The sequence below is a fragment of the Sebastes umbrosus genome, chromosome 1 (assembly GCF_015220745.1).
Source record: "Sebastes umbrosus isolate fSebUmb1 chromosome 1, fSebUmb1.pri, whole genome shotgun sequence".
Taxonomy (NCBI): domain Eukaryota; kingdom Metazoa; phylum Chordata; class Actinopteri; order Perciformes; family Sebastidae; genus Sebastes; species Sebastes umbrosus.
Genome location: NC_051269.1, coordinates 18,442,317 through 18,466,165, shown reverse-complemented (window position 1 = coordinate 18,466,165; position 23,849 = coordinate 18,442,317). Strand labels below are relative to the sequence as shown.

At 40.6% G+C, this 23,849-nt stretch overlaps 1 protein-coding gene across 2 annotated transcripts in view; it reads left to right on the top strand.

Annotated features, from left to right (window-relative positions):
- The first annotated feature begins 17,652 nt into the window (after positions 1–17,652).
- phc2b (polyhomeotic homolog 2b (Drosophila)) overlaps positions 17,653–23,849 on the top strand; it is a 43,778-nt gene continuing 37,581 nt past the window's right edge. For both annotated transcript variants that reach the window (XM_037774439.1, XM_037774431.1), the window contains exon 1: positions 17,653–17,805. The gene's annotated coding sequence lies outside the window, so the exon portion shown is untranslated. The remainder of the gene's footprint in view (positions 17,806–23,849) is intronic.

Sequence of the window (23,849 nt, the reverse complement as noted above, 5' to 3'; positions counted from 1 at the left end):
AGCATCCCGGTATTTGAAAAGGAAGGTTAAAGAACCTGTTTGAGCTTTCAGTGTGTGAAATGTTCCTGTTTATAAGTTGCTGTAATTCATCTTGAAAGTAAACATATTCACAAGGAAACACACGGGCATTGTTTCCTCATTTGTTTACACCGAGTCTGCTAAGCTCTTATTTCACTAACACAAAGAAGGTCTTTGTCCTCAAACATTCGTTAAGGTTTTTGAATAACTTTGTATGAGATCTCTCTACACTGCCTGATGACGGGTCATGGTCCATATTAGATACAATGAAAGGAAGGAATCTTCACACAATCACAGACATGTCGACGGTAAATGAACCAGGAAGAGGAAGTAGTGTATTTGTAAAGACCCATATTTGTCTTTTTACTTCAGTGAAAGAAACCTGCTGTGTCGCAATGTTTTAAAGCTAGCCCTGTAATTAACAAGATGGAGTTATTGTTCTGACAGCATGAAGGAGTTGTACAGATATTTATACAACAATGATGTTTGCAGACATAATCTGTAGCTGTTTAACGCAGAAAATGATTTCTATAAAACCAGAAGTGGTTGTTTATTGTTTGTCGTTGCTGAAGCATTGAAGTTATTATTCTGCAATCAACTATTACAATTAAGAAATATATCAACAGCTGTAATAACAGCTGGCATTGAACAACATTTTTGATTCAAGGAGCTGTCAAATTTACATGAGACTTTTCACGATGTCCATATTTTCTTTCTTTTTCTTGAGAAAAGAGTTGGTCAGCGAGATTACTCATAACTCAACTCCCAACTTCCGAGGAAGTTCCATTTCATTTCATCACCACATTCCCAAAATGGAAGTTGATATAAATTTCGGAGAAAATGCTCTATTATTTTTTGGTTCCTCATTCCCTCCAATTACAAAACGCCCACAGACAGATTTGTCACCAATGCAGGAAACAGGGCGCCGCAAAAGACAATTTGTATTTTATACCATTGTATTTCTTTGTGTTTCATTTTACAGAAAAAAAAATAAAATATGTGAGATATAATTGTGTAGATTATTGTAAATTAGGTGTTCTGATAAAGTAAAGCTCTTTAAACGCTTTGTCCATCACAATATCTGAAGGATTTTGTTCCAAAAGGATTTGAAATAATTCTTGAGAGTAAAATGTTGCTGTGTTTAAGCAGAAAAGTAAATGTTTCTTAACTTAATGGTCCTTTATGGCCATTGGCTCAACAATATCTTCCCAAAGGTAAACATTTTTTGTTTACGTAGCAAGTCTTGTGACTTCAAGCAATACTGCAAAAAGGTAAGAAAAGCAGCTTTGGAAATAGAACTGTTGTCAAAGACGAAAAGCACAAATGTCTTGTGAAACAGATTTTATGAGATGCAACTTAAGTGACACATGAGGTGTGGTGAAATTAACATTCAGCTCAGGACATTTAAATGACACCAGCATTCACCATGGCAACACACAACAGAGTGCTGGATATGTGTTTGGTGGCCTTTAAGAGAGTTGGCACGTCAACTGTGGTCACTCAGGCTTTCTCAATCTCATTCATTTCACTTCACCCATTGAGGTTGTGAAACTACACGATAAAGCACAGTCGCTAACAAAAGATTATGTGTGGCAAAAAGTCAAAAATCATTGTGTGGCCTTTAACTAGGCCACCGGCCTTTCTCAATCATATCATTTTCACATTTTTCCCCATATCTGTTCTCAAGATTTCTTTTCACTGGCGCTTCATCTTTTAATCCAGTCATGCTAAAGATGTTAAATAGGAAAGTATTTCAGTTTTGATTTGATAGTTTTCCAAATTGTTGATTTCTTTCTTAGTATGTGTCATCTTTTGTAGAAAATTCCTAGTAGATAAGATGCAAATTTGTTGGGCTCAATCCAACTAAGCAGAAAGACTGTGATGTCAGGTCGAGTCCAGACAGTGAAAAACAACATTTAGGACATTTTGCACAACTTTATTCTTCACAAGAAAGGACCTTAAAGGAACAGTGTGTAACATTACGGGGATCTATTAGCTGAAATGGAATATAATATTCATAACTATGTTTTCATTAGTATATAATCACCTGAAATTAAGAATTGTATTTTCATTAGCTTAGAATGAGCCCTTCATATCTACATAGGGAGCGGGTCTTCTTCACGGAGTCGACCATGTTGCTCCGCCATGTTCCTACAGTAGCCCAGAACGGACAAACCAAACACTGGCTCTAGAGAGAGCCTTTTATGTTTTTTTACGTTACTTGAATGCCACCGTAGTTCTCCAACACGCTTGGTTGGAGAACTACGGTGAAACTACCGTGACTTGAGCCGCAGAGTGCAAAACTTCAGCCGCCGTCTGACTTCCATTGCTCCTCCTGTAAAGTTATTATTAATTTTACCTGAGTGAGGTCCTTACCATAATAACAGAAGCAGTCTTAGAAAGGGTGGAGTGAGGTTGCAATCTGCAACCACACCACTAGATGCCACCAAATCCTACTCACTGTCCATTTAAGGAAATGGTAATAAAACATCTCATTTGCAATTTGGCGGCCAAAACAGCAGCCTTCTTTTATGTGAAACAGAAATGCAGATAGATATTGATTTGATCTAAAATATAACTAAACTATTTTGTCATTTTGGATAGTAAGAGGGTTCTTCATGTTGAATCATTTTGAAGACTCATCACTGCTCTGTGCCAGCGCAGTGCCAACCAGACCTGTGAAAGAGCACATAGAACAAAGTACAACCCCAAAACCCAACCAGAATGAACCGGCTGGTTCAGAAGCAGTCAGAGGGACCAAATGCCCATTCTTCTTCTCTACATCTTGCCTCATCTATCTTTGCAAACTCACCTAGGTCCAACAAGGTCTTGATTCACTGTAACTGGCCCTGTCACTCTGCCCAGTGCTCCCGCAGAAACCCAGGCAGCAGGCAAGAGGCCAAACAAGGCTGCAACTCCCAGCTAAATCGCTGACACACTCCTTTCCTTTCTTTGCTGGGCCCACAAAGGCTGCACCCCTGGTGCCACGGGGCCCCTAAGTCCGTCCCGATTAAGACGCCCGTGAGGTGCGTGGAGGGGAGAGGGAGCTGGGGGGAGCTAAATGTGTCTAATCCCACAGTAATTAAACAACCGGAAACAAAAGGAAGGCAGTATGAAATATTAGACTTTAATGTAAATGTTTGGTGGTAAACTTTCCCATGACCCTCTCACCATTGTTTGACTCTGTCTGTAACTTACATTACCCAAAATTATTGGTTAATGCATTTAGGTTTCTGCACATCCATTTGGTGAGTCAACAACAGCTCTGATAGAGTTAGTTTATGAGTCTCTGTAAAAGAAAGGCGCTCTGCAGAGTACCCACTGGTGTTTATGAGAAAGGGAATACCCTGCCTTTGACCAAATGGTACCACCATAGAAATAGAATAGGAGTAGAATGGACATTCCCATTCAGATCAATGTAGCAGGATGGTCAGAGTGGTGGCCATTTATACATGTACAGTTGGAATTGTGACTGTTGTAGTGGGCTAACTTCCATATAAACTAAAGCGAGTTACGGCAAGTAGCAGACTCACTGAGGTGAGGTTTTGGAGTGGAGTGGAGTCGAAACGTTACGTTACGAAGCATAGAGAGCCAGAGTAAATGAGCAAAATTGAACAACATAAAGGGACTGTTTGTAAGAATCAGAAATGCTTGTTAACAGCGACACCTTTGGCCGTTAAGTCAACGAAAGTCAGAGACACCCGATCGGAGACGATAATGTAACTCGCTGCGGAGCCCCGTCACTTCACAAGACACAGAAAACCTCTGTTGGTCTGGAGGAGCTGCAGCATTTATTTTTTGCACAAACGTCCACTGTACATTCACTAGATATTCTCAGAGCTACGAAGTCTTCTGCAGTGTGGAGTGTGCGCGCATGCACGTGAGGTGGAGCGAGGTGAGTGAAGGCAAGCAGGCAGAGGAGCAGAGACTCCGGCCCTGGAGACCAAAGCTACGGTCTCCCCCGCGTACTGCGACCGTGGCCAACACTGTTTTGCAAGACGGGCTTAACTAGATAGAACTTTGGTGCTTCTGTGTAGTTTGTGTTGGAGTCTTGTCTGAACAGCGTATTCACATACGCGAGCGCGCATGGTACACCGACCAGGGTGATTTATACATGTAATAAGTTACAAACAGTCCCTTTAATGCTTCATCCACTCTTGTCACAGCATAGGACAGCACTGCTATCGCCAGATGAGTGACAACTTTATTCGTCTCATTTTCTGTAACCAGTGTAGCATTAAATCATGCTGGAATTAGCTAGTTAGCTAGCTTGCTAATTCCACCATGATTTAATGCTACACTGGTTACAGAAAATGAGACGAACAAAGGGCTGGGGGTGTGTGGCAGTGCTGGGTCTGACTGTCTGGTCTGGTCTAACCCTCCGCCTCACTCCCCATCGCTCTGAAGCACGGACTGTATATAAAGATGGACGACATGACAGCTCCCCTAAAGTGAAGCCAAAACTCAATCGCCCCCTGGTGGCTGGCTGCAGTAGCTTATAGGTCATAAATCCCACGCCCTCCATGTTAGCAGATGGGACATGGGCCAAACTAAAAAGACAAAGCACACATCAAATAACTTTTTCCCAAAGATGGTTTCTGTCATTTTAGGCCGTTCTTATCATGCTGATATATGTTCATGTGTTTATTTTTCTGATGAGTTTGATTTTAATTAGTTATTTGATGCTATAAAAAGGGGGTGAGGCGTCATGATTGGCAGGTGTGAGTCTCTTGCTGACAAGCTGCGGCCGTGCTCAGATTGCGATTGATTCAGGGGGATGACAGATGTCAAATGACGTCAAAATCTCAAAATGGCAACTCCTGTATCCGGGATATTTTGGCTTCACTTCTGCACAGTGGGAGGAAGTGGAAATGCGTCGTCCATCTGTATATACAGTCTGTGATATTAGATCAATGTCATGATTCTTCTCCTAAACCAGCAGCAGTAACATGTCATCAAGGAGTTAAAATCTGCACATTGTCCTTCATAAAAAGGTGTAGTGGGCACATTATAATCTCAAACAAGGAACCCGTCTCCGTCTCTCTACATCATTATGTCCAATTAGAGAAATGTCACTCCCACTGCCTCTGAAACCGTGCAAAATAGAAAAACAGATTGTCACATGGCATTAGCCGGCTGCTGCAGTGTTTGCTGAAACTCACTGGAGCATCTCGGAGGTCTGCAGGCCGGGCCAAATGAGGTAAGAGGGGACTGAAGCCAACGAGAAGACATGCGAGTCTGCCGTCCTCTTGTGAAATCTTTAGCTTGGTGCTACATCCACCCAATGAATTCCAGGGTCTTGCCAAGCTTCTGGTGTTATTACAAAGCATAAACACCTCTTAGAGGCTCAAAGAAACGGGGACTTTTAACTATTAGGAAATGGTTACTTCCTGGAAAAGAGTATCCGTCTTTTATGTTTATCTATTGGCAAAAATAAAGACATTAAAATGGATGAGAGACTGCAAAAATGAAAATTAGTAAAATAAGTAACATTTTTGGTTTATAAGGTGAGATATTTATTTCTATTTATTTTTATTAATAGCAAAACACACCATTTCTTTGTCACTCTATTGCCTCCTTAGCTTCAAAGCTCTAAGGAGATTAAAATGATGCTCATGTCTAAAAGGTAACCCGCAAATTGCGAAATCTGATCTGAAATCTGCAAAGACTCGCTGCCCTACAACCTATCCTAACCTTAACTATTCAAGATCACTGCCTAACCTTAACCATCTCGCGAGGGTTTCCCCAACTCGTGGGTTACCTTCTAGACACAACCTAAAATTATGATCTGCTGTAAACTTCCTGGTTTGACTTTGATGTGCGGTATTTGTTGAGTTTTCTTGTACAACGTGGGATTAAAAAATAAGTGCTTACGGTGAAGGACCATGTGATTAATGTCGTCATGAGGCGAGGCGGTGAGAGCCATATGTAAATGTGAACTCGAGGGGAAACCCGAGGCTGGTTGTTGTTTTCAGTACGATGATGTATTATTTAAACATTACAAGTGAGGAGGGACTGTTGCAGCAGCCAGCACATACAGGATGACACCGGTGCAGCTGCACTCACGGGATGTCACTATGACTAGTCACAAACTCGCTCTGTTTCTCTCCCTCTCACACACTTTTTATCACTCTACATTTCTGCCTGCACATCTCCATCTTCACTGTTTTCTCTTTTATCTCCTATATCTCCATGTCTCTACTTGTAGTTCTTTATTCTGTAGCCACTCTTCCATTTTTATACTTTCTCCTCTCTTCTTTACTCACTCTGACTTGAAGGTGAGTTAGCCAGATATGTCATTAAAGAGGACCTATTATGCTTATGTTCAGGTGTATAAATACCCAAAAAGCACAGTCTGCTCTGATTGGTCAGCTGGCCCACTGTCAACTGAATAAACTCTTCAGAATCCGCTCTAACTAGCTTTATTTAAAGGGTGTGCCAAACTAGCCGCTCCACAAATGTGTTACTTGGTGACATCACCATGTTATGGAAGAAAAGGCGGGACTTCAAGCGAGGCGTTTCCGGCAGTTCAGGAGCAGGGTTTCTGTGGGGGAGCGTAACTCCCTTTGGCGTGGACTTTGGGCTTTGTAACTTTGCAGACCTTTAACATGCACAAAAAAAAAAATAACACACTAAAGGAAAGGGAAAAAGCAAAAAAGCATAATAGGTCCCCTTTAAAATAAAGTGGAAAAACGCACCCAGCAGCAATTTACGAAAAAAAACATTTGTACACTGTATTTATCACAGTTTAAGTGTGGACAGTTGTCTTTGTACACCTTACAACAAAAATCAACAACAGTCCTTATTTGGGCAGTTGTGACACCAACATTTTTGTCACCTACTCCCTCCCACTTTCTTCTTCGTCTTTCTCTTTCTGGATGAGCAACACTTGTTGCACTACGCCCTAACTTTTAGCACCAGGCCAACTAACCCGTGCGTGGTTACATGTGTAGCCCCACCCATGGTGCGGCCATGTTCCGGTCCACTGTGCACTGACCTGCCTGGTTCAGCTCAGCTCACCTGTTCAGTTTAAATCAGATTGTTTTGAGTGAATTGAAGTCAGTGGGTTTTATGATATTATAATGATCTTGGGAGTTTCCTAAGTAGTGTTTTGTATTAGCAGTGATGATTAGGAATGACTTCCTAAGAATTGCAGTAGATCAATGGAAAAAAAAATATATAGTGATGACTCAGACGCCTCTTTTCTATTTAATTCTATTCCTGTCAGACTGGTAGACGTGCACAGTGTCTCATGCACACTCTCATTCTCTCAGTCTGACTCACTGTTGGTTGACTATCAACCACTTAAAACTTCTTTCCAGGTTGAACCTCTTCACAGACCAGAAGCCCCTGTGGTTTGAAACCTCGACACTCTCGTTCTGACAGACTAGAAATAGAAAATGTGTGCGTACAGACAGGCATTTTGCACAAACTCTCACTGTAACCTGCAGCCGACTGCCATAATAAACCACACTGTACACAAGCTGGCATGCAGCAGAAAAAAATCTAGTTCCCCATACTTAGTTACAACCAACCTGATCAAGTTAAGATAAAATAATAAAATAAACTACGCTACAACATGTGTGGCAGTGCAGAGCGGCTCTCATTTCCCGCCTACACTGTTCCTGTTAGCTCACCTCATTTAACCTCCGATGCTCTCACACACTCACACGCAAACACACAGGCAAGAAAAGAGAGGGAAATTAGTTTGTTTCTAATAATGATAATAATCAAGCAGTTAATCCAAATCATCATATACCTACAGTCAGATGCTGTTTGCTGTATTTTGTTTTTGTACTGTAAACTAAAATTCATGACAGATTTAAAAACATCTTTCCTGCATTCTTTTCCCATTTGCGTAATGATTTTTTTTATGAAATATGAAATAATTAAATAGACACATTACAGTAAAATCTGCACTTTTGCAAGTTTTTTTCAACCTGTATTTTTTTTTGTCTGTGCAGCTTTGACGTATCAGGATACATCATTCCGAGAACCTCCACTCATCCGATCACTTCTTAGTAATTTCACAGTGTGACACCAATTTGCATATTGAGAACCATTTGAGAAAATGGCTACACTAGCGTGATCATTTTCTCTGCCATAGTCAAACCAAAAATAAACTATTCTTGTTTCCTTTCCAGCTAACTTCATTTCCTTGTTCTCAATGTAAAGATAGATAATAGGAACAAGCATGTATCTGCACAGCCTGACGAGAGGAAATATATATTTAGAATTCTTGATCTTTTTTGTTGGTTTTGTTTTGTTGCATCAGAAGATTGTTTTTACTTTAAGTATAGATCATAATTATCAAGATTTACCCAACACAACCGTCACATTCATTTAAAGGACTTTCTGCAGGGCGGCCCTTGAAAAATTACCTGGGGATTTAACATTTTATAATCACCCGTCCAAAAGAACAGGAACAGTGACAGGTTAAATACCATTTCGCATCACTGGAATGAAGTTACGTGGACATGGCTGACTGTTGAGAGGCAGGAAGCAGTGTGAAACATTACTATCGTTATGACTTGCTGTGGATGCTATCCACAAGTAATACTCATAGTATAACATAGTGTGGGTATAAGTAAAGAAAGCATAATCACACTCATTGTGTCATTTGTTTTTATATATTTTTAATATATCTCTTTATCAGTATTAGTCGTGGTTTCTGTGGGAACTGATGTGACACTGTTTGCTTTTCCAAATATAATTTGCTGACACTTAAAAGGAAAATGATGAGTAAGTGGAGCCAAAAGGCAAAACGGTGGCACGGGCATCTACAGTACACAAACAGTGGCATGGGTCACTTATTGGCAGTGAAACACCCTGTGAAACACTGGACCCTTGTTCCTCCCCACACGTCACTGCACACCGCCCAGCATGTTGTAACTTTGATGGCAAAAAAAATCCTATTATTTTGATCGGGTGTGAGGAGATTGAAGTAATGAGCATGTTCAATGTACTCTGCCATACAGGTTCTGCCGAGAGGGTGGAGACGCTTTTAAGCTGCTGTAAATTAGTGCCGAGTTCTTTTCCACTAATGGCACTTTAGTAAACCACATGTTCTTATGCAAGAATAAATAAAAGGAGATACAGGTATGAGTGATCAGAAACGGACATGATGCAGAGGAAATCCTTCTCAAGTTTTTCCAGGAAGGAGTCTTATTTCAGTTTTGACGTGTTAAGAACAGTAACTGGAAAGGTCAAAAGGGCATTTCTTAGTTAAATTATTAGTAAGAGAAGGTTGGCAGCCAATCTGTTCTTGCTTCATATAGGATAGGCATTTCCTCTGACTGCTTAACTACTTGTAAATATGTGTAATTGGTGGTAATAGTGGTGTTATCGCACCACCATTAAGTAAACACAAAGGTCAACGTACAGGATACCTGTAATCCCCAAACCTTTTATTGTGAAGTCTGTCTTATTCAGCAGGGAGGGGATGTCTGCTGGGGCTGAATCAGACTAAATATCCTTCCTCACAATAGTCATCCCCGCTGTACAAACACCGAGCGAGACAGAATCGGAGAACTGCACAACAATGAGGAGAAAACGGAGAACTAATAAGCAAACTTTGATGCGAGAGGCCGCTCCGTCGTCATTCCCAAGCTCTTTCATGCAGAAAAAAAGCAGTTCAAAAAGGCATCAAGGTGGAGGTTTAAGTCTCTTTCTTTGAAGAACATAATACAAGCAAACACAACAGGACTAACCAGAAAGGAAGCAACCGCACGCAGCCTTTGACTTCAGGAATTTTCATTGTTTCAGGGGAACAATTAACCCCGTTCCTCGATGCTATTTCAAACATTTTACCGGCCTTAACGGTGACTTTTGGGAACAGAATTGTCTCTAGACATTACCATAGAAATGAGATGATTTATTTTACAAATTTTTTACATGAAATGTGATTATTTAAATCATCTTTTGAAAACCAAACAATTCGTGGATTTTGTGCATCCGGCTCACACTAACACATTATTTTCCAAAGACAAGACACATAATACCACGCTACTTATAAAACTAATTAGGGAAATCAGTCTTGGTAAGTAATGTTTGTGTAGTAAAGTCTCTTTGGTCATATCTGTCCTCATGAGTGTGAGCCTGAGCAGAGAAAATCCTTTGTAGACCGGTAACATGATGGCTCCCCCTTGTGGAAGTCACATGCAAGAACATAACACTACTTAAATTATCAGACACATATAGAACAATGTTTTCTGCAGGATAGACTCCCTTACAAAAAAGAAATATACTTCAAGTGTATTTTATGATGTAAACCTAAGTATGGTTCAAGTATAATCCCAAGTATACTTTATGTAATAAGTATACTAATATCAATGTACTAGTAGTATACTTGTAAGTGTACTACTTCAATACTTCTTGGGACTAAATTGGCCCACTTTTTAGCTTATAAAAGTATACGTTTAAGTATACTTTAAATGTAAGAGTACTAAACTTTGAGTACACAACTAGTTTACATCTAAGTTGTATTTTGCACTGCAACTATAATATGAACTATACAAGTGAACGAATAGGTGTACTGTTAGTTTACTAGTTATATACTTGTAGCCCACCTTATGGTTTATGAAAGTACACTTTAAAGAATACTCTCAGTAAACTCCTAGTTTAGTAGTTTTTACTGCAAGTATACCTGCAAGTTTTCTTTAAGTTAACTTATAGTACTTAGCCAAATATACTTACACTTTTCTGTATACGTTTCAGTATAAGCCAAGTATACTTGGTCTTTTCTCTATACTTGCCAAGTACACTTAGACTTTTATGTATACTTGTTGGTATAAGCCAAGTATAGTTAAGTATAATTTTGTGAGGTTCATCCCTGATAAGTACATAAAAAGTAATCTGAAAGTATACTCTCTTATTTTAAGTTTTAAAAGAAGTATACTAATAGCATACTTGAATAAACTTCTTTTTTGTAAGGGCTGGAACAGAGGTCTTAAATGGAACAATCTTATGTGGTGCCCTTTAGCAAGGCATTACATCATCAGCTACTATATGTGTGAGCATGGAGAGGGGGATTTCTGAATGAATGATGCAAGCATTTCCTGGAGGCATAGATCTAATAAAGAACACACCCTTCGCTTTTAATAGTCAGAGTTGTTTCCTTTTGATGTGGGATTTGAGCGTGAGCAAACGTCTTGTAGTCTGTTATAATGAGCATAGTGTCGGTTCATTGCTAGTCTTGATTGTGACTCACTAAAATGTTATCATGCCTCACTCTGTGGGTAATCTAATCTATGATGCAATCTAAACATACAAATAACTTCAGCTCAGAGTTTATCCCATGTGTGTAGTGCTACGTCTTGTGGTCTCCTTGTAGTTATGTGTCGTTAGAGAAACCAACATCAAAGTATACTTCAGGTTTGAGGTGATAACTGTCTAAAGATATAATATACACACAATACAATCACTACGGAAAAGCCAATATGGCGGAGATCTATCAATATGCTCTGTAGACTGTCTGTGTTGCATCATGAATAATCTTTCTTCTCTGTTTAAATGTTTGTACAAGGGAGGCACAAACAAATTAAGTGAGTCATCCGGAGCTGAAACAATTCAAGCTGCATCAATAAGGCCAAAACGATTTCAGTGACAAATTGATAGACTGCATTTCAATTACAGTATCAAAAAAGGGAGGCTAATGGGAAATATTGCATAATGATAATAAGAAAGTCATATAAAAGTTACATTTTTATACTCAGGCCAGTCAGTGGTCATACTTATCTATCAGGTCAAGATGTAACCTGATGGACAAAGTTACTTGCATATTGACTGAACTTCTGTAGACTCTTGATTTTGTGTGTCTGTCTGAGTGATTCTAACACTGACTTTATCCTAACCTCAACCTGAGCCTAAATCTACTCCTAACTTCAGACTGAACATCTAAACTCCATATCAGACTCTTGTAAGTATCTCCTAAAACTCAGTAAACATGAGTGACACGTTATGGTAAAATTAAAGGTCTACATTTTTAAGTAGACAAATATATACATTTTTAAATAATACATCCACAGAGCTTTTAGAAAGGTGCCGAATAGAAGTATGGCTTTCCTGAAAAAAATTATTATGATTGTGAATTAATAATTATAGCCCTCCTGTTGTCTTCGGGTCAAATTGACCCGAAGACAACAGGAGGGTTAAAAACTTTGGCTGGTCCAAAATTAATGTTTTGTTTATCTCTGTGGTGGATATCTGACGTTTGGTTCACACTTCTAACAAGGCTTGTGAACCAACAGTATAACAACGTTGGTATCATGTGGTATCTCTGTGGTGTCAGTTAGTGTGGAAAAAACGGATAAATGGCTGAGATTGACGCTAAGTGCCTGGCAACGACTTGTTGTGAAGTGAATGTAATGGAACGGGGGAGGGAGAATGCGACATCTAGTGGCTGAATTTGATCAATGTTATCAACAGCACCTTTAAACTATCCAAAAAAGTGCAACCCTTTATTGTTACAAGGAACTAATGTCCTCATATGATCATTATGTTTTCAATCATGAAACAAGTACTAAATCCCAGACCATCTTCTACTTCTGTTGCATTCATTTGTTTGATTTTAGTCAACAGAGGAACGTGGAAGTAACATTTCTTGTGTACAGTTTAATCCAATCGAGTTCAGAACATTTTTGTAAGTTTGCTTTAGTCATGTATCGCATATAAAAAGCAAAGGACCCATCAAAATATGTTGCTTACCTTGGTTTCATGGGGGTCTTTCACAGTATTCTCTGTGGCAAAAATCCATGTTGTGTCCTTGAAAGGATGACTGCATCCCAGTTGTCATTTCTGCTCACTCAGAGACTGTTTACTGTTCCCTTAAAGGGTCATTTTCCCTTGCTCCCATCACCTGATTCATAATGTAATGAAGTCATTATCTGTCTCAGAGAAGAGCTGCTCATCATGGGGTTTCAAGGCTGATTTTATAAAGCTCCAACAGATTACTTTAGCCGTGAACTGTTTAACATATAAGCCTTTTCAAACATGACACATTATATTGCATTAAAAATGGTATTGAATTAATATAAACCTACCGTTATTTCTTTCTGTAGAGCAAATCATGAACGTAATGGAAAACGAGTCTTTGCCTATTTAGATAGACGCTGGTATAAATATATATTATGCATATTGCACCTGGCTGAATCTTTGAGGTTAATTCAGGTCACAATGTAAAATCACAGCAAGTAATGTAACAGCTTTACATTATGTTAAATATATGTCAAAGAGCCCCATCCTCTCCATGTGAACTCTCCAACAATTCTAGTCAATTTGAATAAATTTCCATGAGAATTAAACACTTAAAGGAACAGTGTGTAGCATTTTGGGGGATCCATTAGCAGAAATTTAATATAATATTCATAACTATGTTTTCATTAGTGTATAATCACCTGAAACTAAGAATCGTTGTGTTTTTCTTAGCTTAGAATGAGCCCTTCATATTTACATAGGGCAAGGCCTATTGAAAGAGGCTGGGTCACGGGTCATCAACGCGTCATATCTTTGGGGTACAACACATGCCCAGTAAAATCTGGTCAGCACTCGCCGAAATTAAGCCAATCGCAACGCACGACTGTAGATCCAGTTACACTGCGCATGTGTTATACCGCATACCGCATACCCCAAGACCCGTGTCCCAGCCTCCTTCAATAGGCCTTGACATAGGGAGCGGGTCCTCTTCATGGAGTCCGCCATGCTGCTCCACCATGTTTCTACAGTAGCCCAGAACGGACAAACATAACCCTGGCTCTAAAGAGAGTCTTTTGTATTTTTACTTTACCTAAAGGCCACCATAGTGAAACTGCCGCAGAGTGCAAAACCGTGGTACCTCCAGCCGCCGTCTGACTTCTGTTGCTCCGAAAGTAGTGTTATTATGGCAAGGATGGCCTCTGAGCGAGGCGAAAGGCATTACCACAGTTTTGTTTGCACTCAAGTTACCACAGTCTTGGAAAGTGAGGAGTGAGCGGAGGGTACTCAGTTGGTTGCAATGTGCAACCGCACCACTACTCCTACACACTGTCCCTTTAATAACTCTAAAACATCTGCTGGCTAAGACAGTTTCCTGTCGTCTCATTACTTATCAAAAATGTTTACACGATCATACAGTAGCTGTATATTTCACCAGCAGGAGGTAGTGCTATTGTGCATACTCAGAAATAATAACTTTTGAACATAATACTCAAAATAAATGCTTCTTCATGTTTTGACTCTATAGGGATGGTCAGTAGACTGCTACCACATGACCATAGAGGCTGAGAGGGTTGATACAGAGAGATTTATGCACAAGCACCACTATTATTAAGTAAAAAAAAAACATCTCTTTTGGCCGTGGGTTTGGTTTAAAATGATAAATACTGAAAGAATGAACTGCATAAAAATATTTGGGCCTCCACCACCAACCACAAAATAGTCAAAGCTGCAAGAAGTTTAAGGCATTGTTCCAGCACTGAATCGCTAAAATCGTTTGTCACTGTGAGTCAGCCTCAGGTTTGTACTCTTGGTGATAGAGAACAAACCACCACCATCCCTGACCTTGTTGAAACGGAGGATCGACCACGCTGAACGGGAGCCCGCATAAATATCCCATCAGGATTCTCATGTATTATATACACACCATTACATCTGGCCCATTATATATATTGTATAAACATAACTCTGAAGGTATGTTCCAGCCCAGCAGAGCAGCGTTTGAGTTTAGTGCTACCTCTGCAACATTATTAATATCACCCAGTCTGCCTGGCTGCGAGCCCCATCATAACGCGTCTTTGGGGATTAACCAAGTAACTGGAATGATACTGTGCTCATGCTGATGCTGCGAGCGAGGCGTCAAGGGAGATATGAAAGACCAGATAATTAACTCAAGGGCCGACCAAATAAGTCATATACTGATCAATTATTTAGTGTTTGCAGCAGATGAATGCACTCCCTGCTCATATTGCAGGCAAACACAATAGCGACTCATTGGAACATTAGCAATTCATTGCTATCCATTTTATTATTACGGTAATTTCCATGTGGACACACAGTGTGGATTCAAAGCTTGTACAGTGTTGTCCAGCACAGTGTGAATACTGCTGGGATTACTGAAAGACAATGCAGACAACCACTGAAACAACAGAATCATTTTCAACAAAATGTAAAGAGAGAGATCTTCAATCATCTTTACTGTATTTAATATTACCAGTCCATCCCAATATCTCATAAGACCCACAATATATACACAAGACCAATTTTGTCCCAGGGATCTCCAACTTAAGGTTTTTGTCGATGCAGTGAGTCCTCTAGAGAATGAAAAAAACACAAAAATAAGAAAAGCAAAAAAAGTTCCACAAAAAATTTAAATAGAAAAAAAGAGCTAAAAAGAATAAAATAGAAATAAAATAACATTTGAAATTAAAAGAAAAATGATTGATCCATCCATCCATCCATCCATCTTCAACCGCTTATCCGGGATCGGGTCGCGGGGGCAACAGCTCCAGCAGGGGACCCCAAACTTCCCTTTCCCGGGCCACATTAACCAGCTCTGACTGGGGGATCCCGAGGCGTTCCCAGGCCAGAGTAGAGATATAATCTCTCCACCTAATCCTGGGTCTTCCCCGTGGTCTCCTCCCAGCTGGTCGTGCCTGGAACACCTCCCAAGGGAGGCGCCCAGGAGGCATCCGTGCTAGATGCCCGAACCACCTCAACTGGCTCCTTTCGACGCAAAGGAGCAAGGACTCTACTCCGAGTCCCTCACGGATGACTGAGCTCCTTACCCTATCTCTAAGGGAGACGCCAGCCACCCTCCTGAGGAAACCCATTTCAGCCGCTTGCACCCGCGACCTCGTTCTTTCGGTCATGACCCAACCCTCATGACCATAGGTGAGAGTAGGAACGAAGATTGAACGGTAGATCGAGAGCTTTGCCTTCCGGCTCAGCTCTCTTTTCGTCACAACGGTGCGGTAAAGCGAATGCAATACCGCCCCTGCTGCTCCGATTCTCCGACCAATCTCACGTTCCATCGTCCCCTCACTCGCGAACAAGACCCCGAGATACTTAAACTCCTTCACTTGGGGTAAGGACTCATTCCCTACCCGGAGTAGGCAATCCACCGGTTTCCTGCTGAGAACCATGGCCTCAGATTTAGAGGTGCTGATTCTCATCCCGACTGCGTCACACTCGGCTGCGAACCGATCCAGTGAGTGCTGGAGGTCGCAGACCGATGATGCCAACAGGACCACATCATCTGCAAAAAGCAGCGATGAGATCCTCAGCACACCGATCTGCAAACCCTCCTCCACCCGACTACGCCTCGATATCCTGTCCATGAATATCACGAACAGGATTGGTGACAAAGCGCAGCCCTGGCGGAGGCCAACCCCCACCGGAAACGAGTCCGACTTACTGCCGAGGATCCGAACACAGCTCTCGCTTTGGGCGTACAGGGATTGGATGGCCCTGAGAAGTGCCCCCCTCACCCTATACTCCCGCAGCACCCCCCACAGTATCTCCCGGGGGACCCGGTCATATGCCTTCTCCAAGTCCACAAAACACATGTAGACTGGATGGGCATACTCCCAGGCCCCCTCCAGGATCCTTGCGAGATCCTTGATGATTGAAAATGATTGAAACTAAATATATTAAAAATACAATTTAATAAAATGTTCAGTCCAGTTTTACTTTGCTGATGAAAATTCAGAAAAAGCTACTAAGTAGTACCTTTCTGTAGTTATTTCCTTTTATAGGTCCAATACTTCAATCATCTTCACTGTATTTAATTTTACCAGTCCATCAAAATATTTCTCATAGGACCCACAATATATACACAAGACCAATTTTGTCCCAGGTATCTCCAACTTAAGGTTTTGTGGATATAGTGAATCCAGTTATTGACAGACTCATTCTAACATTGTCCTCTAGAGAATGAAATAACATCAAAATAAGAAAAGAAAAAAGAAGTTCCACACTTAAAAAAAATTGAATTAGAAAAAAAGAGATAAAAAGAATAAAATAGAAATAAAATAACATTTGAAATATGAAAAAAATACAATTTAATATTTCCTTTTATAGTTTCAATACTTTGCACATTCGAAAGTTTTACAAATAATATTATGGCTTCCTTCTTTAATTCCTTTAAGCCATATTTCCATCACCAAGAAACACAACAAGGCGATCATGGATGACAGCTTAGCCGTCATCCTCCTCTCTCCCACCACCTCCACTGTGTCGAGGGGGCATCCCAGGACAGAGCTGGCCTTCCTGATCACTCTGTCTAGTCTCTTCTTCTCCGCAGCTGAGATGCTGCTGCCCCAGCAGACCACTCCATAAAATATGGCTGATGCTACCACAGTGTCATAAAAGGTCTTATCTTATCTTATCTTATCTAAAGGGTGTGAATACTGACTTTAGTGTATCTACAGTGCAAAACAAAGTAGACAGTAGGTGCAAGGGTTAAATCCATCCTTCTTGTTACCATGGAGATGAAGCCAGCGGTCGCCACTTGACAGGCGCGTGGAACAAGCGACCAGAGGTGAGGTGAGGAGAGAGGAGGAGGGCTGTTGATTGACAGCAGAAAGGGGCGGGGCCAAACATCATACTCTGCGCTCATTGGTCAGATTTCACGTCACGTGCGGAGTTTGGAATGCAAATGAAAAGCGTTGCTATGGCGGCCCGCCCTCTGCTCTGCTCTGCTCTCTGTAGCTGCTCCTCTCTGCTGTGAGCCAGCAGCCAGAGAGACATGGTGTAGGATATCAGGACAAACAGCGGCCAGAGAGAGGATCCAGGACTCAAGGCTTCACGTATACGGTAAGTGCGACGTCTAGCTCGCTTCTTGGCTGCGGGGTGTCACGGTATGTCAGTCATCGTGTGTGTTTGGGCCCCAAAACAACAACAACAACAACAGCAGCAGCGTTTCTCTCTAGCTCGACTGCTAACGTTGTTTAACAGCTAAGTTTAGCCTGCAGAGCCTCGTCTATAGCTGGTTAAAACACACACTACTGGTGATCAATAACAAGCCAAGCAGCGTTAACTAACGCTAGCTAACGTTGTAACGGACTCCAGTAGCAGTAGTTGTAGTATCAGGGAGAAACATTAGCTCTTAAAGTGCTTAAATTGAATGTTTTGGTCAACAACAGCAGATCTTCTTAGGCTTTTCTAGTTTGTAATTTGCCGCATTACTTTAAAAGTGTTTTGATAAAGTTAGCCAGGTGCTCTCTAGTCTAGAGGAACTCTGGTCCTCTAGAGAGGTCATGACCTTTGGCTCAGAGGAGGAGTTATTGTAGGTCATCAGGTTAATCCTGATGCTCCACTATAAGAGCTGGGATAGTGTGATAGTGTGGTGGCCGTGGCCTTCCTTCCAGTGACCTGAATGTGGGCTAAATAACATCACAGCTTTAAGCTAACCTGCTCTTCAGTGAGTCTGTGTTTAGAATCAGTGTATGGGCATGTACAGCATGTGGGTGTTTTTGCACTTAGGCTGCAACTAACAATTGTTTCCATTATGGATTAATCTGTTAAAATAAATTGTTAAAAATGTCCATTATAATTTCCCAGAATGCAAGACAACAAATTCAAATAGTAGTAGTAGTCTGAAACCCAAAGATATTCTGTTTACTAACATATATATCAGATTCAAGATTCAAGAGTCAAGCCCTTTATTGTCATTGTGTAGTACAACTAAATTAGATTGTGACAATCCCATAGGTGCTAATGAAAAGATAATACAATAAAAAAAGAGATAGTGCAATATAAATATAAAAAATATAAAAGATAATACAATATAAAAATACAATATGTATATTGATGAGATGACAGTTTTGCCAGATTACAGTTTTGCCAGATTATTGCACAAAGTGTCCGTCAGATAATTATATAATTATTGCACAGCATCAGATGATTATTACACAGAGTGATCAGCATATGTTATTGCACATATCCGTAACAGTAGATTTACAGTATTTACATTGCACAAAAGTGACACAAAAATGACCAACGTGTTATTGCACGTCTGTAACAGTAGATTTACATTGCATGTGTTCAATACAGAAAGAAAAGAAAAGAAGGGAATTTGTGTTTTTGAGAAGCAGCAAATGGGCAAATTTGATTTTTTTTGCTTGAAAGAAATACTGAAATGATCAATCGCTTATCGAAATAGTAGCTGATTTGATTAGAGCTCCAACGATTAATCGATTAGTTGTCAACTATTAAGTTAATCGGCAACTATTTTGATAATAAATTAATCGGTTTGAGTCATTTTTGAAGAAAAGGAAGTCAAAATTCTCTGATTCCCGCTTCTTAAATGTGTATATTTTCTGGTTTCGTCACTCCTCTATGACAGTAAACTGAATATGTTGGAGTTGAGGACAAAACAAGACGTTTTGAGGATGTCATCTTGGGCTTTGATTGACATTTTCACCATTTTCTGACATTTTATATACCAAACAGTTGACTAATCAATTAATCAAGAAAATAATTGTTAGTTGCATCCCTAGATTTGATTTTATGTCATTGTCATTTCAGATCTTCTACACAGGATTTATGTCAGATTAAGTGTTTCTTGCCCGAAACACAAATCCATATAGAAAGCGTATCTGTAATCGGCGCAAAGGCCGTCCCATCACTGTAACATTAGCTTGATCAGTCAAAACAACCACCTCATCATTAAATGGATAACAAAACTACTACAAACCAAGTCAAATAAATGGATGGAAAAAGAAAAAATAAGTGCAAAACATCAAGACTGAGTAGGTTTCACCAAAATTATCTACAGCCATTATGTACAACCAGGCTGCTGGTACTGAGAGAAAAAAACACTCGGTGCACACACGTTTACCTCATACACACACTGTTGCTGGATGAGTACATTCGAGGCTATTTAAATGAGCGACAAAAGCAATGCAATGAAAGCACGTTTGATTCAGATTCAACTTATACAGGCACACTCAAGGTCTTAAAGGGCAACTTTGCAATGGCCTCGGTTTGAAAGTCGTGTGCTTATTTAACGTGCATTTCCTACTGCCAATTAGGTCAGACAGCCACTGTACAAGGTGATGCCTAATGATGTGTGCCGCTTTGCATATCTGTATGTGATCAAAACCTATAGGGGAGTGTCTGACAACACCAAGAAAATTAAATATAGGAATGGACACTGGTTTAGTTCCTGTATTTAGCTTCACTGGACAACACCACTTCTTCACATAAGGTCACTTTAGGCCATGGATGCACCAGATCCAGACCACCTCCTCATATTATCTGCACTCTGAAGAGGGTCAGATCCCGCCCAGTAATTTGCTTATTTCAAGAATAAAAAGCAGCAGTTAAAAAGCTCATAGATTTTCCTCATGGCTGCTGGGGTTAATAACAGGGGGATGCTTGCTACATTCACTTAAAAAGCACAACATGCTGTTATTACAAAATTGACTGACACCTTTTAAACCCGAGATCACACAGCCTAGTGCTATTACATGCACATCCATTCTTACTGCTGATACCTGGTCTAATGTGGTAAGCTGTCATGTGCTGTTCATCTCAGTGTGATGAAAAGGATGATTTGTTTATTTCACGAGAGAGTTGACAGCCACATGTCATGGTCATGTTTTGTTTTTAGACATATTTGCATGTGAGATGTACCCACTATACTTTCTCTTGCCTCTTGAACTATTATTATCAACATCAGAGAGATGCTTGATGCTTCAAATAGTTGGACTGATCTTTTCTTGTGCTAAAGCAGCATACCTGGGCATGCTTTCGTTGGCAAGATGCTCCCCAGATGTGCTCCAGTATGTGCAAGATGCCAGTTTCAGTCACAGCAACATCCAGAGTATCCATTTATAGTCACGTAAAAGTGGTCGATAGGAGTGCATGACATCAGGAAATCATTGTTGTTGTTTTTTGTTGCCAATTTCATAGGTGGTCGGCTCATTTAATTACATGTGTTCATTTTTTTTAGACAATCTATTTATGTGTAAATGTGACAATTTCTAGCCACGTTTCAATGGGTGAAGTCAACATCCAACTGGTAAAACCTCTTGTGATGACTTAAGGGAGTAGAATTTCCCTTCATTGCATAAAAAAAAGCTGGTTGTCACCACACTGACAGTCAGCATGACACAGAGACGCTTTTCAAAGATCCACCTGCTGGAAAAAAATGCAAGAACAGAGAAATGTTTCCCCGAACAAATGTCACATGTTTTCTACTCATGAGTTGAAGTCATCTGTGATCACATCAAGTGATTGCAGTCAATTGGAAACTGTGTTTATATTTAATACAGGTACAAATAAAGCATTGATTTTTAGTCATCTGCACCGTGCAGCACAGTTATGGTGGCTATTGGTGGAGACATGAGTCATAGCGGTATTACATTAAAATAGAAAGTATCAGGATCAGCCAAAAAGGACCATCCACTCATTAATATGGACAGCATCACTCAAAGACGTTTGTGAAACTATTCATCATTTCAAAGGCTGTGGTTATCGAGATAAACCAAAGAGTATCACATAACACATTTTCCAACGTGTCAGATCAGGACCAGACAACTCTGACCCAGTGATTTCTTTTTGAACGCATCTTCAGGCTTATAGATTATTTGGTCAACCTTTGCATTCGCTTGAACGTGTTGTAACCAAGCGGCAACCTCCGGTGCTGAGAAATGAAGCCAATGTGGAAGTGCAAAAAACTGCAGTTCCTCAAATGGCCACTTGAAACTGGCTCCAGTAGCAAGTCAATCCCCATAGACCCCCCATGTTAAAATGCCCAACTTTACAGCAGAAATAAACATGTTTACAGCCTGGTACAAAGAAATGTTTTGGTCTCTATAGCTAATATCTCTATTCATGACAACTGGGGGGTGAATTTTTATACAACTTTCCCATTTAAATTTTTATTAAGGCTTAAAGTTATGCATAATTGAACACGTGGCCGTTTTGATTGACAGGTGGGTGCCGTCGCTTGTCGCTAGCCATCTCCTCTGCTGCGTCATCTGGGCCCACCTCAGTTCCACCTCTTTGCCCATTTTTGTAGTACTCCTTTCAACCTTAACAAAGGCAGCACAGGCCAGATGCGCACTTTCACAATAAATGCCCCAGACATACAATATTCGCAGGCGAGTATTTTGCATTTTCGTGTCATTTATTCGTCACGCTCCCGGTGCGTAAAGGCCTTTAGGCTGTGTCGTCAAAGCCAAGACGGCTACAGCCGGAGCCTCCCACTTTGAGCTTCACAACGGCTCTTCAGAAACCTATTGATGACGTCACATAGACTACGTCCATATTCAGGCAGGATATCACTATCAGGATGTGGAATATTTGTTATAAGAATAATACTTTTGCAAATGAAAAGAAAGCTTTTCATCAGGGGAAAAGGAATTAAGTGCCTTCATTCTAACCTCATTAAATAACAGTGTCATTTTGGGCATAGTCTTCTACTTCATAGAAAGGTAATAAAGAAAGAAATCCTTGCAGATATCACAAGCTACTAGAAAGTTCTGAGTCCCCAGTGACCCGGAGGCTTCTCTCTTATCCTTTGGATTATTTGAACTTCAGATGTCTGGCTGGTCCGCTGCTGGCGTTGGTAGAAATTGAAAGTGCTTGTTTCTGATGAAGGCAGTGAAGCACTCCATTTTTTCTGTGCCGCCTGCTGCTCATCTCGGCTCATACCTGACCTATTTTTTTCCTCTCGGTGTGATCGACGCCTGAGAGTGATGCCTCAGAGACCGCTCTGATAGAACCGTCTGGATTGAAGCGTGTTGTTAATCTGCGAGCTTTGCCAGAACTATTTAACTGTGTTATTTATAGATCGGAGCCGGGAGAATCTTTCATTTCGTTTTCTGCTCCCAGTCTGTCTCTGTGCTCTTCTGTCTGCTTCTCCTGTGTTTATTTTGAGAGTTGATGACAACCCGAGCGATTTTTTTAGCATCTCGTGGAGCAATCTGCACTTTACAGGCTGGGGGCCTGACTAAATGAAGCCGAACATAAAAAGACCACAGTCAACTGGGGAGAGTCAAGTGAGAGTGTTTTGTATCTTCACAGCGTGAGTCTGTGTGTGCTGGAATGGTCCACACACGCGCGGCACACTTTAACCTGGAAAGCAGCCAGCGTCTCTTTGTGCCGCTCTACTCAGCTGTGGAAGGAAAGGTCCGTCTGAGTCAGATGGCTCAATTACGGCTACCCGACCAATCTTGCCTCAGGATCAGAGGGTATCTCTGTCTCACATGCTCTAACAAAGGCAGCGCCCCGCTCGCTCCGTTTGGACACGACCCGTCGGCCGTCATCAGCCTCGGGGGATGACCCCGGCATCGCCACGGAAATGTAGAGCGCAGGATGTGGAGGCTGACTTTTACTGTTATGATTCACGGGGCAGTCCCTCTCATACGGTAGAAATGAACCAGAATATAAGTGGCGGATGTTGTTGTCTGTTAAGATTTGGATTTGTTAGTTCATTAGTTCAACATGATGACTAGACTGAACAAAGGCTGGCCAATATGACATTATATATCGCCAAAATGATATAAAAATGTCTGCCATATACATTTTTCGATACCGTTTTTTTTCGCGATATGGGCTAGGCCTATATTTATTTATTTGTTCTCTATAATGTTACTTAAAACTGCTATGTTCTTTTTTCAATCAAGATCTTAAATTGAAAAAATACTCAGCATTTTTCATTTGTCAAGTATTTTAATTCACATAGGAGTATACAAAAATAGGCTTTACCATGTGGTTATTTCATATGGACCAGAAAACATGCTATATGGCGATATGCAGTATATCATTATCGAGATATGAAATTACCTATATCGTGACAGAAGATTTTAGGCATATCGCCCAGCCCTACATTGAACTTATGCTCATGA